This window comes from Sorex fumeus, unplaced genomic scaffold (genome assembly GCF_029834395.1).
Source record: "Sorex fumeus unplaced genomic scaffold, SorFum_2.1 ptg000260l, whole genome shotgun sequence".
In the NCBI taxonomy this organism is placed as follows: Eukaryota; Metazoa; Chordata; class Mammalia; order Eulipotyphla; family Soricidae; genus Sorex; species Sorex fumeus.
In genome coordinates, this window is record NW_026606317.1 from 1,643,075 (window position 1) to 1,665,406 (window position 22,332).

The window sequence follows — 22,332 nt, forward strand, 5'->3', positions numbered from 1 at the left end:
CAACAAGTGACAAGCAAACGCTGGGCCCAATGTTCTTGAGCCCCAAGCCCAGGAGAAATGCACCCAGCGCCCTCCTCCCCCCACCAGGCAGCGGGGTGCTGCTCACCAGGGTACGGGGTACACCGAACACTGCCAGGGCCGATTCCTGAGGGAAGGTTCAGGAGACCCCCCTGAACACGCCAGGTGAGGCCCCAGCCCTCTCCCACCAAAGGCCAAAGAATGAGCCCCCCGGGTCCCCTTGCCGAGGGAAACCCCTTATCTCTGACTCCTTTTCAACCCGCCTAGACACGAAAGTCGGCCTGGAAGGTGGGGGATGTGGGTAGGCAGCCGGGGGCCATTCTCGAGAAGTCCCCACGCCCCACCCCTAGTGAGGCCCCCGGGCTCCGAGGGTCCCTGTTGCAGAGCCAAAGCTGTGGTGGTCCCGCAAGGGCCATGAGACTTGCGGGCAAGCTGGGGCTCCCTGGGGCTCTGGCACGTTCCTCTCCGGTTGGGGGCCGGAGCGATGGGTTGGGGGGGAGGGCGAGGGTCTCGTGCCCCCGACCCCATGGGGCCGCCCTGGCCAGGGCCACCAGGACGCACAATGAGAAACAAACCTGAGAAGGAAACTCTTGCTCTTCTGGTCGTCCTGATTTCCGTTGTTCCTGACACTTTCCGAATGACTTTCGCTCTCGAACCTTCCACCTTACTTGGCAGCCCACCTGCCCGGGACCGACGCCCCCTCCTCCCTCCCCTCGATGCGATGCGCTAAAATAGAAATGAGTAGACAGACAAACCTTTCGAAAGGGCGGGCGCTGGGGGCGTCCAGCGGTGGGGAGATGGTGGAGGCTCCGGGCTGCTCCCAGATCGACCACTCTCTCTCAGTCTGAGGCCAGGGAGGAAAGTGGCCCTATCCGACGCCCCTGTGCCCTGGCCGCCCCCTTCCCGCCCCACCCCCGCTCCTCACCAGGCAACAAACAGGGTGGAGATTGCTCCGCCCACAAAGACCCCCGGGAAAGGCGGGGCTCTGTGACCTCACCTACACTTCAGGTCAGAGTCTTAAAGGGCCAGACACCACATAGGGTCGGGAAAGTTCATTGTTTCCCCATTTCTGATAATGTTGCCAGGAATCCCTCACAGGGAGCCAGATCTGCTACAACAGCATTATTTTAGAAAGTTCCTGCAGGTTCTGGTCGGGTTCGAGACAGGTTCTGGACTTGCATGCAGCCATTCCAGGGATATATCCAATGAGCACGGCACAGGGTAACACCTGAGCAGGAACCCATCAGGACCACAAAAAGCAACACTGGGTTGGAACAAAACACCAGACGCCCCCTCTCCCCCAATGCCATATCCCACATTCCCTGTTCCATGTTCTACGGATGAGATGGAGACAATGTCAGCGAGTGACTCCAAGCTATGTGAGGGCATAAGTGCCTGTAGTTCCAGTATTGAAGCCTCCCCAAATTACCTCTGGGCAGGAAAAGTGACCCCAATGGCACTGACGGCCCCAGGCATCCTTTTCTCCCACGGACAGACACATGCTCTGAACCACACACACTGCAGTAACTGAACATGAAACTGTATTACTGAGCAGGCAACACTCTTCAGAGCGGGAAGGACAAAACAGGAGAAACACATGTCCTGGGGACAGAGTCACAGAGACATATGCCAGGGCCCATACAGAGTCTACATACCCTGGGTCCTGATGACCGTCAGGGGTGAATCTAGAGAACAGAGCCAAGAGGAAGCCATGAGCATCTACACTGTGGCAGAGAAACAAAAATGAAAAATAACAAAGTAGCAGGATGGAGTAACAGTACCATGGGTCCAGGAAACCGGGTAGGGCTGGCGATCCCTGCTGTCCATATGGTGCACCAAGAACTCTGAGGTGCAATGTTGGAGTGCAGAGCCAGGAATAATCCCAAGAATCATGGGGTGTGGCTACCTATCAGCTCCTAAAACAAAACAAAACAAAACCCAAGAGGTTATTCTTGAATCACCAGCATCGCATGCAATCTCCGAGATCCCCAAGTCGATCCCCAAGGTCAAACCGGTGTGACCCTGAGCACTGAGTTGGGAGTACTTCTTGAGCACCATCCAACGTAAATAGAACAAAAGAAACAGGGACGGAAGTGGCCTGAGCACAATCTCCCAACCTTGACCAGAAGTTTCAACACTGGAGCAGAAAATGCTCTGATCGGTGGAAATTATCCAGCACCAGAACCCTGACCCATCTGGGAAAGACACTGCCAGAAGATCCTTCCTCTCCTGCAGATGCAAAATGAGTTGGGATCTGGGCTGTCTGACCAGACTGGAGTAATGGGCTCGGGCTACAGGAGAGGAAACTGAGCCCTGGAACACTTCCCAACAGGAAGTTTCCTACAAGGCTGGCCAGGGACTGACCCTGAGCCCATGCGTGTAGGAGTATTAGTGCCCCCTGCAGGCCTCAACCAGGGCTGCCCCCACCACACCCAGTGAACAAACCCCTGTAAGTGGCTATGCCATGGGGGCAGAAAAAGGAACTCATCATGGACAAACCTTCAGCCACCCTCTCGCAGGGTGGATAGGGACACGAGCATGAGAGATATCTCCTGGAGACCAGGGTCACTTCTGGGTCAAGGGAAGCACAAGGCAGAGCCTCAGGTCTGTCGACCTAGCCCCCGACTCTTCTGCGTGCTCTTTTACTCAAATCCCCAGTCAGCACATCTGTATGAGCTTCATCCAGCACTCGATCTTGTCTTGCGTGTTGTATAGTATAATAATCCTATACCCACGCTGTTTACAGGACCACGATATGAACTGTTTCTATTTTTCAACTATAAATATTCTATTTGGGGGGACAGAGTGATAGTACAGCATGTTATTAGCTTACCCAAGGCATATCTTAATGTCCTCTGACCTTGGCAGCAGTGATTCCTGAATTCAGAGTCTGGAGTAAGGCCAGAGCACTGTAGGTTGTAGCCCAGGCAATCACAGGAAGTCCTGAAGAAACGTTTGCCTGATTTTGAATTTAAAATGATTCTCGGCAACTTTATGGTTTGTCTCTGCCATAAACCCCTTCAAAACAGGGCCACTGGACCAAGACAGAATCAGAGCAATGACTGTAACAATGGCGAAACTTGGCTGTCCAGAGGAATGGGTGGTTTTGTATGTATGCATTTAATTTAACAAAGAGAAAAATCCCCAACTGCTAATAAAATTCTAGGATTAAAATTGATGAGACGACAAACTTGCAATATCAATAGATGTAGATAATTTGAGTGATCACTGTTATATTTGATTGCAGGATTTTTAAAACTCTAAGAAATTTTGAAGCTTTTTGTTGCTTCAAGAACTTTTAACCTATTTATGTTTATTTATTTATTTATTTTTTTAAGTCACCTTCCTCCTGACTTCCATCACCAAGACCCATTATTTACAAGTTAACGTACAGGTGAAGTTCAAATGCTGAGACACTGCTAAAGCCTAAGCCCAGGTTATAAACAGGAAGTACTTTCCCTTATAGTACTGATGTCACTGGAAGCTTGTCCCATGCTACGTGGATTGCTTCCTTCTTGTCTGCACTTCTGCGGCCCCCAAAACTACTGGTGCAAAAAAAAACACCTTGTTTTCCCGAGGGGCACTCCTCTGAACGTGGGGATACTTTGTAGGGATCAACTCATCTAGTGTGCATTTTAGGATGTCTAAAAGGCTTGAGAGGTATGCAAAGGACTTGCCACATTTACAAACATAAGATTCTCTCAAGTATGCATTTTCATATGGCTAATAAGGGTTATGGATTGAGTGAATGTCTTGCACACTATTTACATATATAAGATTTTTCTCCACTTTGACTTTTCAAATGCATAATAAGGCTACAGGGTAGAGTGAAGACCTTCCCGCATGTCAGACATCTACGTGGTATCTTTAGGGTATGATTTTTTTCTGTGGTTTGTAAAACACCAAGCTTGAGTGAAGGCCTTCCTACAGATCTTATATATGTAGTCTGTCTCTAAGATCAATGTTCCTGGGATTCTAAGGCTTGAGGCCATAATGTAGGGCTTCCTTCATTGCACACATATATGTTTTCCTTCCATTATGAATATTACTATGTGTAATAAGGAGGAGTAAGTGAACGCGTCCCCGCAGTCCTTACATTTATAAGGGACAGCCCAAATTCATCTCAAGGATGGTAAAAGTGATTCGATCCTAAGGTTCTCTTCTCCAACTCCCTGGAACAGGCTCATGCCCACAACTGGTCACACATCTTGTGAACATGTGACTATGTGACTGAGAAGGTGAGGCTCTCAGAGTGGGAAGGACAAAAAAGGAGAAACACAGGTCCTGGGGCCTGAGATATTTGTAGCCATCAGGGTACATACATAACCAGCACACCTGGGTTCCCCTGAAGTCTATCAGGGGTGAATCTGGAGCACAGAGCCAAGAGGAAGCCCAAGGCAACTCTGCTGTGGCACAAAAATAAACGTGAAAGAAAACAAAGCAGCAGGGTGGAGTAAGAGGACAGCGGGTCCGTACACAGCAGGTAGGTCTGGTGATCCCGCCGTCCATTATGGTTCCCCAAGCACCGCCAGATGCGTCCAGAGCCAGAAATAACCTGAGAATCACTGGGTATGTGCCCTCCCCTTCCACACCTTCAAAAAAATTCTAATCAGCATTGGACCCCTGGCACCCCATATGGTCCCCCAGTCCCGTGAGCAGTGATACTTCAATACCACTAATATGGCCCATTCAAATCAACAAAATAAACAAAACAGTGGCCTCAAACATAGAGTCATTTAATCAGCCCAGGAGTCACATCCCCTTCTCCTTCCTGAAACAATCAGAAACTATCTGCCTGGGAAGCTTGTGCTTCCTGTCACTGCACTTGAGTCATTTTTCACTCTCCTGCCTGAGGATGGTGTGTGGCAGAGGTCATGTCACTATCTCCTGCTTTTGTTTTTCTTGAAGATCTGCAGGCGGCTCCATGCAAAGGCCTGAGCCATGAGCACTGGAGAGGAGTACAACCAGCCCTAACCCCACCTCGCCAGAAGTCCCTGTATTAGAGGGACTTCTAATACAATCCCAGCTGTGACCCACTGGACCTGGACACATCCTGGTCATGATTTACTGTAACCCAAAATCAGCACATGAGTCTCATCCAGTACAGTACACTACAGTACAGTACAGTACAGTACAGTCAGAACAGTAGTTCCTGACTGCAAAGCCACGAGTAACTCCTGTGCATTGTGAGGTGTGACCCGAAAAGCCAAAAAACAAGAACAACAACACATGTAAACAATGTTGTATCACAAAATTATCCAAATATCCAGGGTGTTTACTATGAACCATATAATGTGTGTCTGACATCTGGAATTTCTAGAGTGAGTCTCCTTTTAAACCATGGATAATGAATAATATTGAGTTGGTAGGTCCCATGGTACATTGCGTTTGGTGCTCTGTCTCTCCAGAGAAACAAAGACATAGCGAACACAACAATTAATGGCCAATGGACAGTGAACTGTGGACCTTTAATTCAGAACTGATTAGCAAAATTATAGAACATCTGAGGGGGTTCGAGGTCCAGGGCTGAATGTATTCTGATTTATCATTTACAGAGGTCAAGCATTTCAACAGAGGCATTTCTTTTGGGGGAATTATCTCAAGGAGACGTACTGCCTGAGACTATACTGAGAAATTCTCTCAGGGCGAATTCGCACAAGCATCCATGTGGTTTGCTCTTTCCCTGCTTGCACATATAAACAAGAAAATTTACTTTTTATTAATATTTGCAGTTATTTCGACATACACAGTAAGAAATAATCATTCCAAAACTTAGTTCTCTGGGGTTCAGGAGCTAAGGTTAAAAGCTGGCTGGGATTTTATCAAAAATTCCACATGGAGTGCTCAGGCCAGTTTCGCTTCCCACACCCCACAGCGTCAGGTCATTTCGGTCCTGGTGGCTTGGAAAAAAGATGGTGCTTTATGACTTCTAGGCCGTCCCATCTTGAAACCAGGGTAGCTTTGCTTCTTGCCCCAGGTCCATCCAGAGATTCTCAATAGGATCCAGCTTTCTGGAGTTAGAAACTATGGCAACTGAAGCCTGAGTCAAATAATTATGATGAATGCCCAGCAGTAAATATATCTCAGAGTCAAATAACTCACAAAAATTAAGAGTTTACCATTAACTTTTTTGTTGTTTTGAACCAAATAACATTGCTCTATAATGATAGATTATAGATTATATAGGTTATAGGGGAAATAGAAATGCAAATAAATGACTACATAAAGTCCTGAATCACCAGAAGACTTGACTTTTTGAGTTAAATATAAACTCAGGGGATCGGAAGTGCTCATAAAACCACTTCTTGGGGCGGGGGTAGGGAGAGGAAAATTCGCAATTCATTGATCAAGCCTAAAACACTTAAGGTAAATATCCAACACTCATGTAAAGACATATTCTAGAGTGAAATATTTAACGAGGATCCTTAAGTCCCCTTTTCCTGTTTTTTTTTCTTGTTTGTATGCAGCAGAAATCCGTGTTTTCTCCTGAATACAATGACTCTTTCATTGCCCTCACATCCTCTATGTGTGTTTATGTCCATGTGTGTGTGTCTGTGTGCATGTGTTTCAATTTTGGACCACAACTGTCAGTGCTCAGTGAATATTGCAGCTCTGGTATCAGGGTTCAGTCCTAGGGGGGCTCAGAGACAATATGGAATAGCAGACGTAGATCGAACCTGGGTTGTCCGCTTGCAAGGCAAGCACCCGACTTGCTCTAGTATTGATCTGACCCTTTCTAAGTCAATTATTTCCTCCACATCCGCAAAGCTTCCCCAACACCATCACCCATCCCGGAAACCAACTATTCTCTTCAAAATAAAAACCCCAAAACTTTAGCCCCAGTACTCACCACAACAGCTGACGTTCGCCAAGTGAGGGTGGGATTCCATGTGTGGGGTGCTTTGCAGCTAGTCCTTAGGAAGCAGAAATACTTGATCTGGGAAAAAAACACAAAATTTGGGGCTAGAGACAGCAAAACAGGTAGGGAACTTTCCTTGCATGCAGCCAACCTATATCAATCCCCGGCATCCCATTTGGCCCCCGAGTACCACCAGCAGGAATCCCTGAGTGCAGGGCCAAAAGTAAACCCTGAGCATCTCCATACATGGTACACAGCCCAACCAAAACAATAATAATGAAAAAGTTTCATTTGTAAACCCCACCTACCCGCAGGTCCCAAGCCAATGGTGGACCCGCTCCATCAAAGGACAGAGGACAACTTGGTCTCCTCTGTAGGGAGGCTGGGAACTACCCTTCGAAGTGAATCTGAAGGTCTACATAAGTGATGCCAGGGCCAAAGGCTCCCGGGTAGTGTGTAGTGACGTCTTTGCTGACAAGTTCTGGAGGGCTAAGCCCCACCCTCGACAGGTCCTGCAGTGCTTCAGAAACCAGCCTCTGACCCTTTCCGCCTCTGACCCTTTCCAGAGTTGGACGCGATCTTGGCCAAGGTAACTCACTCACACCTGTGACCCCAGCACCACCGCACAGCCCCCACTGCACCGCCCAAAGTCTCTGGGTCCCCCGATGGTCTTTGCTGCACCTCAGAAACGGCCTGGGTATGGGGAATGAGGAAAAAACTAGTGTGAAACCGACCGGAAAGATGGTGTGCCCCACTGCTCACAATGTGAATATATGGAGGTGCGAGGAGCTCCAGGGACGCAGCGCTTGTCATGTCACAAAATCAGCCTTCACAGCCCCTCTGTCATGCCGTCATGGAGGGGCTCCAATTCCTCCTCTAGGCACAAGACCAATGGCAACGGGCAACCACAACTAGAATAGAAAGGGTTTCTGAAGGGCCCATCTATGACATAACTTGTGCTTATGCCCGGAGACTTAAAGGGCCACGGTCTAGATGCGGAGAGACGCTTTTTGCCCACCCACGTGAATCCATGCTGCAAGGGGGATGGACTGATCAAGGACTAGAGAGGCAGCTGCTTGAGTGGTTGCTCAACAGTGGGGGGCTGGGGATAAAGAGAAGACCCCTGATCCTGTACTGGTCAGTCAAACATTGAACCGATGCCCTCACACAGTTCATCAGGCAAAGCACATGTGGGTAAATTCAAGGTAAATCAGGCAGGTTGGTTCAGAGCACCTGACCTTACGATTCCCAGCGAATTAATCAAGATGGGGCAAAAGCAGTGACTCCAAAGCCAGCCCTGGAAATGCAGAGTGGAAATGTCCTAGCAGAAGCTCAGAGAGCTGGACAGACACTGGAAAAGAGAAAAGTCTGGTTAGAACATCAGAGAGCACGGTCCAATAATACTGTCCAACCAGCCGACACACTACCTCTTGAAAACGCACGACCAGTGTAAACTTGCCTACTAGGAAAACCACAGAAGGCAGTTTCAGAAACACAATTCCAAAGCCAGAGTATGGAACAAGAGCAGGTGGATGCTTGCCTTGCATATGGTATATCTGGGTTCAATCCTCAGAATTCCAAATATACCCCTGAGCACCAAAGAAGTGAAAATCCATGAGTAAGCCCTCAGAAGTGCAGGTGTGCACCAACAACAAAGATATATAGAGTATTTGTGTGTTATACATAATATATAATATATCATATAAATTACACATATATAAAATTTACTTACATTTATGTACATTTACTTATATTTATTATCTTATTCTTACTTTGGACAAACTGGAAGGCTACCATATGTAACCTGCCCACACGGAAGAGTACGGCAAACTCCCCGTGGTGTACCCAATATGCCAAATACCAGTAACAATGATGGGTCTCATTCTCCTAACACTGAAAGAGCCTTGAATGTGGCACTTTTTAAAAAAATTATCTGGGCTAAGACGAAGGAGACGTTACTGGGGCTAGCTCGAGGCAATCGATGAACAACAGGATGGTTGTGATCATGATGTACACGGACATACATATAAAAATCTAGAGTATATTCCAACACTAAGCATGGAGATTAATGGGCAACAAAGCATTCCGGTCACCATGAAGCATTTTTTGGCCTTCAAAAGACCTGAATCCTATTCATCATTCTAGTGAAAACTAGATTAATTGGACTTGGCTAATTCCAATTATAATACTTATTTTTTCCTCTGATATTATTGAACTGATGGGTGGGATGCATGACTGTGACCAAACTTGCAAGTAATCACAGGTAAACAGAGCAGCCTGCTGGAATGTGGGGAGCTTGAGGAACTAACCTATATTCCCAACACTGTCAGACCTTTGATACAAGGGGTCCATTCCATCCTTTCAAATGTCTTTCTACGCACAATAAATTTCATTTAAACTGTTTCCAATAGGTGTCAAAGAGATAGGACAGCAGGTAGGATATTTGTTTTCCACAAGGTTTAACAGGGCCTCAGAGCACCACCAGGAGTAATCTCTTAGCATGTCTTAGTGTGACCCAAAATGATGAAAAAAAGTTTAAAAATTAAAATAACTCTTCATTTCACGCCAATAAAGAACCTTGCCAGTGCGATTTTGCTAAGATGAGTCAAAAAATTACTTATTCTTTATACTTCCACAACGCTAATCAGTACTGAAACAAGGGAGGCAGAGATGACACAGGAGGGAAGGAGCTGGTCACACACGACAGACCTGGATTCTATAAGGTACCCCATAAGGATCCTGAGGTATAGATATCTAAACTCCTTAGAGCTAGGAGTGGGCTCAGCAGGTTGTGGTTCCCCAGACAGAACATGATTCAGGGTGAATTAAAAAAGATGGTATGTCTGTTTCTGTGCCATAATCCCCCAAAGCCCAGGGCCTCTAAGCCAAGCCACAGGGGCTGGAGAGATAGTCCAGCAAGGACGGTTTTTGCCTTGTACGAGGTCTGGTCTGGGTTCAATCCCACCTTCTCCTATGGTCCCCAAGGTAGGAGTAATTCCTGAGGAGGTGAGAGTAACACCTAAGCATGTCTGGGTGTGCCCGAAAAGAAAAAAAAAATGCTTGTTGCATATGTATTAGGACACCCACACACTGCCCAGGTAGACAGGTAGGATCCTCAGTCAAGTCCGAGTCAGAGCAAACAATGGGACAGTGGAGAGCCTTGACAGCCTTGAGCGAGCAGCATCTCTTTTGCCTTTTTATTTATACACATTCTTCCTGGCTTTCACCAGAAGATCCAGAAACTACAAGTTAACATACGCGTAAAATCCAAATATCTGGACACTCACATAGACTTTCCCTTACTGACTGACATCACATGAACTTGTCACACACTACCAGGATCATTTCCTTCCTGACAGTACATCTGAAGCACACCTAACACTCTGGTACAAACAAAACAAGCTTTAAGGGGGGCCTGTTTTGACACTGTAAAGTCTTATTAGGGAATCGAGTTATGTAGTATGAAAGTTATGATGTTTCCAAGGTTTATGACTTGGGATATAACTAAGGCTGCAACAGTGGGCAGGGGGCAGGTTGGAGGAGGGATCAGGGAGGAATCCGAGTGAAGAACAGGGGAGAATACAGGAGGAAGAATCAAGAGGAGGAGGCTGGAAGAGTGGGCGAGGGGAAAGAACCAAGGATAATGTTAGAAGGAGAATACAAGGGGAGAATAAGAGAGAATGGAGAAGAGTATCATGGAAAGTAGGGAAGAAAGAATCCAGGAGGAATCCAGGAGAATCAGGAGAGGAGTAAAAAGGAGAAAAGAGAGAGAATAGTGGAAAATCAAAAGTGAATGGAGAGAGATTGGGATAAACTGTAACTGATACCAACCAGCCAGGCCCTTGTTTTCTCCTTTGTGAACCCATGGCCAGTGGCCATTCAGGGTGGAAAAAGCAGTGTGTGACCAGTGAACACAGGTGGCGAGAGGTTCCGTGGTATTCGTATTTATTTTTTGAATACATAATAAAGGTCCTCTACCCCCAAGAATTGGATTCTGGATTTCTTACTGGCCATGGCTAGCCTGCACCTTAAAAATAACATGCTGTTCCACTGAACTTCTTCATTGGAACAATACTATTGATTTCAGGGGGCTGGAGAGATAGCACAGCGGATAGGGCATTTGCCTTGCACGCGGCCAACCCGGGTTCGTTTCCCAGCATCCCATATGGTCCCCTGAGCACCAACAGGAGTAACTCCTGAGTGCAAAGCCAGGAGAAAACTCTGTGCACTGCCAGGCGTAAACCAAAAAGGAAAAAAAAATAATAATATTGATATCAAATTTGCAAATCTTACCAGCTCACTCATACTCAGTAACTGTGTCCCTAAAACAAATTGTTGAAAGGTCAAACCTTGAAGCCCTGTTGTGAGTTCTGAAACCAAACACAATACGTCCAATTGAACATCCTTGAATGAGGCAGTGCAGGTGGAGGACAACTCTACAGTTGTCATACCCCAAAGCATCCCAGAACAAAAGGAAATCCCTTGGGGGGATCACTGTGAGAAGCTTGGAAATCCTACAAAAGCTTTTTGGGTTTTGTTTTTTGAACAATCTCAGTGATGCTCAGGGACCAAGGAGGGTGAATGTCATGGACTGGCAAATGCAGAAAAATGTCAAACCAAGAAAGTAAAACACAGGATCATTCCAAGATGGAGAGTCCAGAGGAGTGAAGGGCAATGTGAGAGTTGCACAGACACCTAGATCCAGGAGCCCGAGGCCCCCACAGTCACCAGCGTGTTTCATATGTATTAGGACACCCACACACTATCCAGGTAGACAGGTAGGGTCCTCAGACATTCACCTGCTTCCACGCCTTTAATCACTGGCCTCAGGGCTCCTCCTTCAAGCCAGGAGATGACTGGAGGCTTCAACTCAGAATGCCTTGAACCCTACAGAGACGGAGCATGGATTGGTCAGAAGGAAAAGGTGCCAAGTAAGCCCCACGTGTCCCTACAAAAACAGAGTAAATTAGTGGGAAGGCATGAACAGAATCTGCACTTCTGAAATGCCACATATTTGTGGTTATCGAAGAGCTAAGATCTAGCTTTTAGTTTAAGAGTGTAATATGGGGCCTCAGAAAATACCAGCGATAGTATAGTTCTGATCTTGCACACAGCCAAGAGGAGTTTGATCGTATCACAATTTGTACTTTTGTTTCTGTCTGGTTTGGGATCCTCACCTGGGGATGGTCAAGGCTTCCTCCTGAATTTGTACTCAGGATTCACCTCTGCTGGTGCTCAGGGACCACATAGAATGCCAAGAATAGAACCCATGTCCACTGTTTGCAAGACAATCACCGTACCCACTGAACTGGCACTCTAGTCCCAGCACCACCTGGTATGTTATCAGCACACTTGAAGTGATGCCTGAGTGCAGTAAACCCAAAAGCATCACAAATCCAAAAATGGACAAAGTTGGCCAATGTCTGCAATTTGTTTATAAAAGTAAACAGAAAAGGATCCAGGCAGACAGCACAGCATGTGGGGCACTGGCCTTGCTCACACCCAACAGAGGTTTGATTCCAACATTCCATCGGTCTCTCAGCAGTCAGCTGTGATCCCTCACTACACAGACCAGAGGAAAACCCTGAGACTTGATGAACCAAGAACCATTGATCCCGTGCACTCAAACAGAACGGTGTCTGATGAAGTGAGACCCTAAGAAATAAATGAACAGTGGTAGGAGAGACATCACAGCGTTAGGACACAGACGGTGCACACACATACAGGTTCGATCCCCAGCAGCACACATGGTCCCAGACTACAGCATGAGTAACTTAATACACAACCAGGAATAATCTGAGAACCGGCAGGTGAAGCCCCAAAGCGAAATCAATGCCAAAGAAAGAATTTGAACTTGACGGACAAATGCAACAGTAGGAGGGGTAAGGCGGCAACCTTTTAAGCTGGCAAATGGGTCCAATACTCAGCACACCATAGGCCTCAGGCAATCCCAGGAGTGATCCTTCAGCACAATTAGTGCATTGCCGTTGTGCCCCCAAATAAAACCAAAATCAAAACCAAAACAAATACACAAAAGTAATATGTACCATAAGAATTAAACTGAGAAGCGAACTCAGGAATGACACAAACTAATTAGCGGGACCTGAACGACAGTACAGCACAAAGGGAGCTTGCCATGCCTGGGGCCATCCTGGGTAGACCCCTAACGCTCCAGAGACTCCTGCAATCCCACAGAGAGTGATTCCTATGCACAAAACTGAGAGTAATCCCCAAACATCAAAGGTGAGCACCAAAAACAAAACCAGGGAAGGAACTAGAGGAACAGCTACTGCACAACTGTCCGACATCCTGGCCCATCACAGTCCCCGCTACTCTTGGATACACAGCCATAGCCTGGGACAGGGAGCCCACGTGGTTCTCTCCAGACACGGTCGGCCCCACACTGCTCTCACCAACGGTTGACAGGTCCTCGTAGGTCTACAGAATCATGTGCCTGTAGTCCTTCCATTGAGAGGCACATCCACTCCTGTGGGGTGAAGCTCACGGTCACATCGGGGAAGGTCACCAAGTCCTGAGCCAACACACAGGGCGGCAAGAGTCAGGGTCTATTTCTACTCTGTTCCCTGGGCTGCAAGGCTAGAACACAGAGCCCTTGAGGGGCTCAGATTCTGTTCCCTTGGAACAGTCTCCATGTACACTCCTGGTTGACAGAACCCAACATCTCTCTAAGACAGCTGCATCTGATAAAATCTGAGTATGCTCTACTACAAGGTTTCTAAAGGTGGCGGTCTTGCTCCTGACCGAGGGCTCCTACAAGCACTGCAGATTAACAACTGCATGGAACCAGTGGGAACCAAATGAGTGACTCTGCTTTCAGCCCAATACACTAAACATACACCCCCTGCACCTCACAGCCCATGTTCGAAAGAGAAGGGGACACGCAATGTCTAGTCACCGACTATGCATGCAGATATGTGCCTGTAGGACTCTCGTCATGGTTCAGGGCCATCCCAATTGGCTTTCGAAGTGGAAAAAGTGTCTAGAGACCAAGAGCTCTGCTGCCTTAGGGCACCCACACCCTGCCCATGGCCTGAGACAGGTAGGGTCATTAGACACTCCCCTGCATGCATGTCTTTGCTCACGGGTCTCAGGGCTCCTCCTTTCAGCTAGGAGATCACAGTAGGCTTTAACTCAGAATGCCCTGAACCCTAGAGAGATGGGGCATGGATTGGTCAGAAGGAAAAGGTGACAAGAAAACCTCGTGTGTCTATATAAAAGGTAAAGGCCCTCCCGTTGTTCATCGATTTGCTCGAGCAGGCCCAGTAACGTCTCCATTGGAGACGTTGTTGTTACTGTGTCTGGCATACTGAATACGTCACGGGGAGCTTGCCAGGCTCTGCCGTGCTGGTGAGATACTCTCGGTAGCTTGCCGGTCTTTCCGAGAGGGATGGAGAAATAGTGGCCATGTGGGCCACTTCTAAGGCAAATGCCCTACCGCACAGAGTAAATTAGAGGGAAGGCATAAACAGAATCTGTACTTCTGAAAAGCCACAGATCTGTGGTTATACAAGAGCTAAGATCTAGCTTTTGGTTTAAGAGTGTAATATGGGTCCCAAGAAAATACAAGAGACAGTATAGCCTCGATCATGCACACAGCCTAGAGGAGTTTGATGGCATCACATTTTGTACTTTTGTTTTTGTCTGTTTTGGGATCCTCATTTGGGATGCTCACAGGCTTACTCCTGACTCTCTACTCAGGAATCACCTCTGCTGGTGCTCAGGGACCACACAGGATGCCAGGAATAGAACCCATGTCCACTGCTTCCAAGACAATCACCCTACCCACTCTACTGGCACACTAGACCCAGCAGCACATGGTATATCATCAGCACACTTGAAGTGATACCTGACTGCAGTAAATGCAAAAATGAACAAAAATGGCCAAAGCCCACAATTGTTTTTAAAAGTAAACAAAAAAGGATCCAGACAGACAGCATAGCATGTGGGGCACTGGGCTTGCTCACAACCAATAAAGGTTTGACTCTGACATTCCATAGGGTCCCTCAAGCCGTCAGCTGTGATCCCTCACAGTCCACAGGCAATCTCTGAGACTTGATAAACCAAGAACCATTGAAAGTGATCCCGTGGACTAAAACAGAGCAGTGCCGGATGGGGTGAGACCCGAAGAAATAAATCAACTCTGGTGGGAGAGACATTACAGCAAAAGGACACTGACTCTGCACACACATCCGGGTTTGATCCCCAGTAGCACACATGGTCCCAGAATATAGCATGAATAACTGAATACACAGCCAGGGATAATCTGAGTATTTGCAAGGGTTATTTCCAAAGCCAAATCTATGTAAAACAAAGAATTTGAACTTGAGGCCAGATGCAGCAGTCGGAGGAATAAAGCATCCCAATCACTGCTCCTATGAGCACTGCAGAGTAACAACTGTGAACGGAGCCATTGGAACCCAAATGGGTGACCCTACTTTCAGCCTAAAACACTATACGTACACCCCCTGCACCCCATAGCCCACGTTCTAGGGAGAAAGGGTCAATCAATGTCCAGACATCTACATATGCACATATACGCCTGCAGGACTCTCATCACAGTTCAGGGCCATTCCAAGTGGCTCTCGAAGCGGCAAAAGTGTCTTGAGCCCAACAGCTGTGCCCGACCCAGAGATCCATTTCTCTGGCTCTCCTAGACCAGCACATGCCCAGAACTGCAAACAGAGCAGCGAGTAAAAGCAGAATGTGTTCCAGAGCAGCGACTCTCTCCTGAGCGTGAAGGACAAAATAAGGAGTAATAAGCATGTCCTTGGACTTGAGTCACTGTAGCTGCCAGGGAGCAAATGACTCCAGCAGACCCCAGGGGGCCCGTGATACACACCAGGTAGGAATCCAGAGAACAGAGTCAAGAGGAAGTCCTATGCATCTCCCCTGTGAGACAAAAGTAACTCTAAAAAGAAATAAAGCAGCAGGATTGTGTAACAGGACAGCAGGTTGCAGACAGCGAGTAGGGCTGGTGATCCTCGCCAACCCATAGGGTTCCCTAAGCACTGCCAGTTACAATGCCGGAGTGCAGAGCCGAGAGTATAATCCCCAGAATCACAGAAAACAAAATACCCAGATACAAACCCAGGACTCCCAGCAACCCACGTGGTCCCTGAGATCTGTCAGGAGTGATCCTTGAGCACTGAGGTACAAGTACTCTTTGAGCTGGGTGTGATCCAAAAGCCAAATACAACAAAACTGACACAAACATCACCTCCAACAGCAGCGACTGGCACTCCCACCAGGAGGCACATCACAGGATCCTTCCTGAAATAACTCAGACATATTTGTCCCAGGAAGCCTGAGCACTCCTGTCACTGCAGCACCTCATATTGTTACTCCCCTCCTACCTGGGGTTGGTGTGACAGATGGCATGTCACCATCTTCTGCCGCCTCTGTTTCTTCCGAGGACCAGAAACCTGGAGAAGTCAGAGCTGAGAACATTGGAGAGCAGCACAACTCCCCATCTCTGACCAGCCACACCCTTGGGCACTGGCTCATGGAACCACCTTGGGAACAATGCCAGATGCTTCTGTTTCCCCAGGAGAAGAAAATGAGTGCTGACGTTCCCAACAGAAGGTCTGGGCTTGGCTATGAGAGAGAAAACTCAGCGCTGCCTTGGCCTGGGGTCTCCCCCATGGGTCCCATAGAAGGTGCTCACAGGCCCAGCCAGGAGCTGACTCCAAGGCCAGCTCACACGCATCAGCGCCACCTGCAGGCCGGCAGAGGGACTGCCCCCCGCAACCATAGCGCAGAATGTGGCTCTATAACTGGGGCCGACCCTCTCCTCTATAAAGAAAACCAAACTTTGAACACACATACACACACACACATGCACAGAACCTTTTCTCAGTGTGCTTACCTTGATAGACAGGGGTCTAGACAGAGCTCTGCAACTTGATATGAAAGCAGAAATTGCTGTACGGACAGACTGTAAACTGCTACGATGCTTGTCTTGCTGACACCAATCACTTCTCTACATTCCAGTCGCCGCCACAGCACTCCAGGAATAATACCTAAATCTAGAGCCAGATTAAACACTCGGGGTATCTCCAGGGATTTAGAGCCCCCATTCTCCACACCAAAAACTATCCGCAAAAGAAAACTAACATGAACAAACTCCAGCAGGATGCAGTCCTCAAGCACTGGCAGGTGTGGCCCCAAATCCCATCTCACCTGCTCCCCTAGTAGTGAATAGACCCCGGGAGAGTAGCTCAAAGGGTTGAGCACGTGCTTTAAGGTGGGGGACATGGACTCTCAGAGACACATAGACAGAGGGGCAGAGTCCCTGACCATCTCCAAGTTTGTAGCAAAAAGAAGCCAGAAAATAAAAGACAGACTTCCTCCTGCTCTTGGACTGCACCAGCCTCCAGAGTGAGGCATGTACGACTTAGTGTACCTGGTCCCTGGAAACCCCCTTTCCGAATGAAGTTCATTCCAACAGCAGGGCACACACCTGGTCTGGGAGAGAGGGTCAGTGGGTAGAGCGAGGCTGAAAACTTGACAGGTGAACCAAAAAATCTTTTTCTGTGGAAAACAATTACATAGGATTAGCAGAGATAGTACAGTCGATAGGGTGTGTTTCTTTCCAGCAGCTAAGCCAGATTCAATTCTCCACAGCAGTTAGGGCCCCCCTGAGCACTGCCAATCACGATACTGAGCTCAGATCCTCGACTAAGTCCTGAGCTCTGAATGCTTTGAACCAAAATCTACAATTCAAAAATAACAAATCAAAATTTTTCTGTGCAAAGAGGCTGCAGACATAGTACAGCTGCAGAGGTGCTCGTCTTACTGGAGAAAAACGATATTTCTCTACTGCCATCCCATATGGTTCCTTGAGCACCACTTGGAGCAACCCGAGTATAGTCAGGTCTGCCCCCCAAAAACCTACTAAAAGTTAATTAAAACAAACCGATAAAGGCAAGGGAGCCATGGTGATCATTTATCCTTCGTGAGAGCGCTCAGGGCATGCACTGAAAGAGCAGAGGTGACTTCCTGCTAACACTGCACACTCCATTGCAGGACCCCTGTGGCCCCAAACAGCCCTTAGGCACCACCTCCTCTGTCACCAGGCTCTGCATTCTCTCAAAGCTTCCTATGGGACCCCCAGAACCGACTGGAGTTGGGGGGATGTGAAAGTCAAAAGCTCTACCGCATACTATTGGACCCAAGCGAGTGAGGAATCGCCCCCCAACCCCACCCCACCGGGCAGGAGGCACGTACATGGAGGGGACACTTGCCTTGTATGCTGCTGACCAGGATCGAGCCAGCATCCCCGTGGGTCCCCCAGCACCGCCAGGAGAGATCCCTGAGGGCAGAGCCAGGAGTCAGCCCTGAACGAAAATTGTTTCGAAAACAAGAACGAAACAAACGCCTCCCACGGCTTACCTGGGGGAGGAGGCTGCGTGGGAGGCCAGGGACCCCTGCAAGACTAGCCCCCAGGCGTCTTCCTCAACCACTTTTCTTCAGCGCCTCCCGGACCGCCCCTTCACAGCTGCCCAGGGAGACGCCTCCAGCCCAGCCCCCTGTTCCATAAAATGCAGAATAAACGGGACAAACCTCTGGGCGGGGGCTGGGCGTCCAGGGGAGGGGCCACCGCCCGCTCGGCACAGAGCGACCCCCGCTCACAAGGCGGAGACCGCGGAGGCTCAGGGTGCCCAGAGCGAGCCTGCGGAGGAGGAGGCTCTGAGGAGCGGCTCTCTCAGGCAGCTGAGGAGGAACTGGGCGGGACCCCCTAGTCCGCCTGGTCGCCCCTTCCCGCCCCTCCCCGACTGCTCACGCTCCGACGACTCCGGTGCCTGGCGGGAGATTCCGCCGCCCCAAAGACCCCAGGGAAAGGCGGGGCTCCGTGACGTCACCGACACTTCCGGTCAGAGTCTTAAAGGGCCAGGCTCCAAATACTCCTGACTCGTCCTTTCTTTTTTTTTTATGTTAAATGTTCAGTTTATATTGACCATTTGATGCATTAAAGGAAAAATCTGAATAGAAAAGCATGGAATAGTTAATATATTAATCATTAATTTAGCACTCTGAAAATTCTTTCACTATCAAACCTGTTACCAAGAAACCATTATATCTTCCGACAGATCATTTGAGCTTCTCTGTAAATGAGAGCATGGGTTTAAATTTCATAAATGCATTGTACAAAAGAGTTATATATCAACTTAATACTGTAAAATAAAGATAAAGGATATCAAGCTAACAATTTGTTTATTTTATTTTTTAATCACTGAGTTGTCTAAACATAGCTTTCATTGAAAAATATCATTACTGCCCTTCTCAGTTCGTAAAATTAAGAATTTATATAGTGTCTCATAACAAGTCTCAAAATGGAGACGTTACTGGGCCCACTGGAGCAAATTGATGAACAATGGCAGGACAGTGTTACAGTGTTACAATAGTATCTCATAGACACAGGCACACACATTAATGGCATTATGTCATTGTCCAAGATACAGAATAATTTAGCATGCTTCAAACCAAAGCAAGTTACCCACACTGCTGAAGTGTTTGCTATGTTTTATGGAAAAGCCTCTCCATTGACCAGAAAGAGTAGAATTCTTTTTGCTGTCATTGAATGGAATATGTCACTCGTAATAACCAGGAGACAGAAGGCAAAGGAAAGGAAAGGGAGAGGAAAAGAGGCTGGGGGTGGGGAGAGAGAGAGAGAGAGATAGAGAGAGAGAGAGAGACTGAAGGAGAAGTCAGAAAAAGGGAAAGGGAAAGAAAGATTGATTCCTAATGAATGTATAAGTGTGCTCTGTAATTTATTTTTTCCTCCAGAAATATTTTCCCTTTGAGAAACATACTTCCAGTTGAATGTTACTGATAGTACCTTTATAAACATGATTTTACTAATAAGACTTCTGTGTTTTATTTCGCCTATTTTCTTCATTTGATAAACTCCCTTTCATCCCCAAAGAATCATCTTTTTATTGACGCCTACCTTTTCTAGTCTTTTCGGTCACATGAGGGCTCCTTTTCTTTATTGTTTAGGCTCTTTGCATCTCTCTCATCTCTTTGCATCTCCCCCACTTAAATAAATGGTACTAAGACAATATCAACATCTATATCAATCTATGTATACGTATATATATATATATGTATATATACACATATAATCAGTTCCAGATAGAGGAAGAAATTAAAAATGAAACATATAAACATACAATTTTTTTAAAAAATGAGAAGCATTAACATTTTACATATACATAGTCATCACTTCATAAAATGAATTGGGAGTGGCTCTTTTTTTATATTCAATGAATAATTCATGTAAGATTGGAATCATCTGTTTTTGAACATTTGGTAAAACTCACCTGAAAATCCTCTAGAGCCTATTATTATTTTTTGTATGAAAAATGTATGGGCACTAATTCAACTTTATATAGGATCATTTGGATATCCTCTTTCTCTTTTAAAAAATTACAATAAATGCATTCTCTAAAAATTTTCATGTTTTACGTAAATTTTCAAAAATATTTACATTTGTGCATTATATCCCTTAGTAGATTTTAATCTCTGTTGACCATTGACCATTTCAATATGTCTCATTTATATTCTTGTTTTATTTGTACCTTTGGGGGAACCGGTGGAGCTTTCTTTTTTCAAATTTTTTTTTAGTAGTTGGAAGAAATAGCTAAGAGGACGAAGAACCTCCGGCTCCGGGCACATCTCTTTGATTCCACTGTTCTTCCTGCATTAACATATGCCTCAGAGACCTGGGCCCTACGCAAACAAGATGAGAACGCCATTCAGGTCTCCCAAAGAATAATAGAAAGAATAGAAAGAGCTATGCTTGGAATATCACGTTCCACTCAAATGAGAGAACGAATCCGGAGTTCTGACATCCGTCGACGATCAATGATCAGGGACGCTGTCTCATTTGCCAAGGTGTCGAAAATCAGATGGGCTGGTCACGTAATGAGATTTAAAGACGACCGTTGGACTAGAGCTGTTACTGATTGGATTCCACGGGATGTCAAGAGACCGCGTGGCCGCCCACCTACCAGATGGTCAGACTTCTTCCTGAAGATCATGAACGATCGGTTTGAGGCCCTTCATGTTCCCAGAGCGAACAGATGCCATTGGGCTACACTAGCACGCAACAGGGACAAATGGAGACGTTACTGGCGCCCGCTCGAGCAAATCGACGACTAACGGGAAGTTAAGTGATTAAGTGATTTTTTAGTAGTCGGAAATGTATTACTCATGTTAAACAATTTTTTTATTTGGTTTATCCCAATTATTTATTTGTTTTCTATATCATTAATTTATGCTTTTGCATTTATTATCACCTTTTGAAAAATTTTACTTTAGTTTATTTTACTTCTTTTCCTGATTAGTTTCTTTAATTACATAAATTACTTGCTGAATTTTCAGACATTAGAAAAACAAATGTATGTACTCAAAATTATAGATTTCCCTCAAGCAGCTTATAAACTTTATCTTACCAATGTTGAAATTCAGTATTTTAAAAACTAACTTTCAGAGTCAGAGAGGTGTTTTAGGAAGTTAGGCCTTGCATGTGTTTCTAGTTTTCCCCCGGCATCAGATAGGCCCAATAACCTTCTTCCCAAATCCTAGCACACTAGAAGTGATTTCTGAGCATAAAGCCAGGAATAAGATCTGAGCATAGCTGGGTGTGGCCCAAACCACAATTCCTGGTAAAAGTGAATAAATAGAAACTAAGTACTCTCAAATTTCCATTTTAGTTTCTTTTACTCATGAGTAAATAGAAATTTATTTTTTACTTTCAGGAATTTGTGTTATCTCTATAACAATTATGTTCTATGTTTAATCAGGCTATATGATACCAGCTTTTATTTTAATTTGTTGGTACTAATATTAGTTCTGGCCAGTCATTGTAAGTATTCTCTGTGAGCTTGAGAGAATGTGCATTCTACACTGTTGGCGGACAGTGTATTGTATGTACAACTGAACTTATTTTACGAATCAAGGATATGTCTCAGTGATAAAGCATGTGTAAGGACTCAGATTTGATTCCTGGCGCTTCTAAAAATAAAATAAATAAACGAACAAGTTTATTGCTTTTTAAAATATTTTGTATCACAACTCGTTTCGTTTGGGGGGTGAGTGTGGGCTTTCCAGTAGCAACCAGAAAAACTGCTAGACAAATTCTAAAAGAGCTGTAACACTTTTAACTAATTTCTTGATTTACCTATTAGTGATGATAGAATTGCCCACAAAGACGATGGTGTTAAGTTCTTCACATAAAAAAAGTGTCTGTCTGTGGCAGAGGCAGACTTGGGGTGGGGTTGGAAAGAGGAAAATTGAGGACATTGGTGTTGAGAAGTGTACACGGGTCAAAGGACAGGTGTTTGAGCATTGTAATACTGAAACTCAATCATGGACAACTTTGTTTTTCTCACGGTGATTTAATAAAAGAATTTTAAATACTTGAAATATTT

General features: G+C 46.3%; 1 non-coding gene across 1 annotated transcript; it reads right to left on the reverse strand.

Moving 5' to 3' along the window:
• Positions 1 to 21,999: 21,999 nt before the first annotated feature.
• LOC130018330 (U7 small nuclear RNA) lies at positions 22,000 to 22,061 on the reverse strand. The gene has a single exon (XR_008791560.1). It is a non-coding gene; the product is annotated as a U7 small nuclear RNA (small nuclear RNA).
• Positions 22,062 to 22,332: the final 271 nt, after the last annotated feature.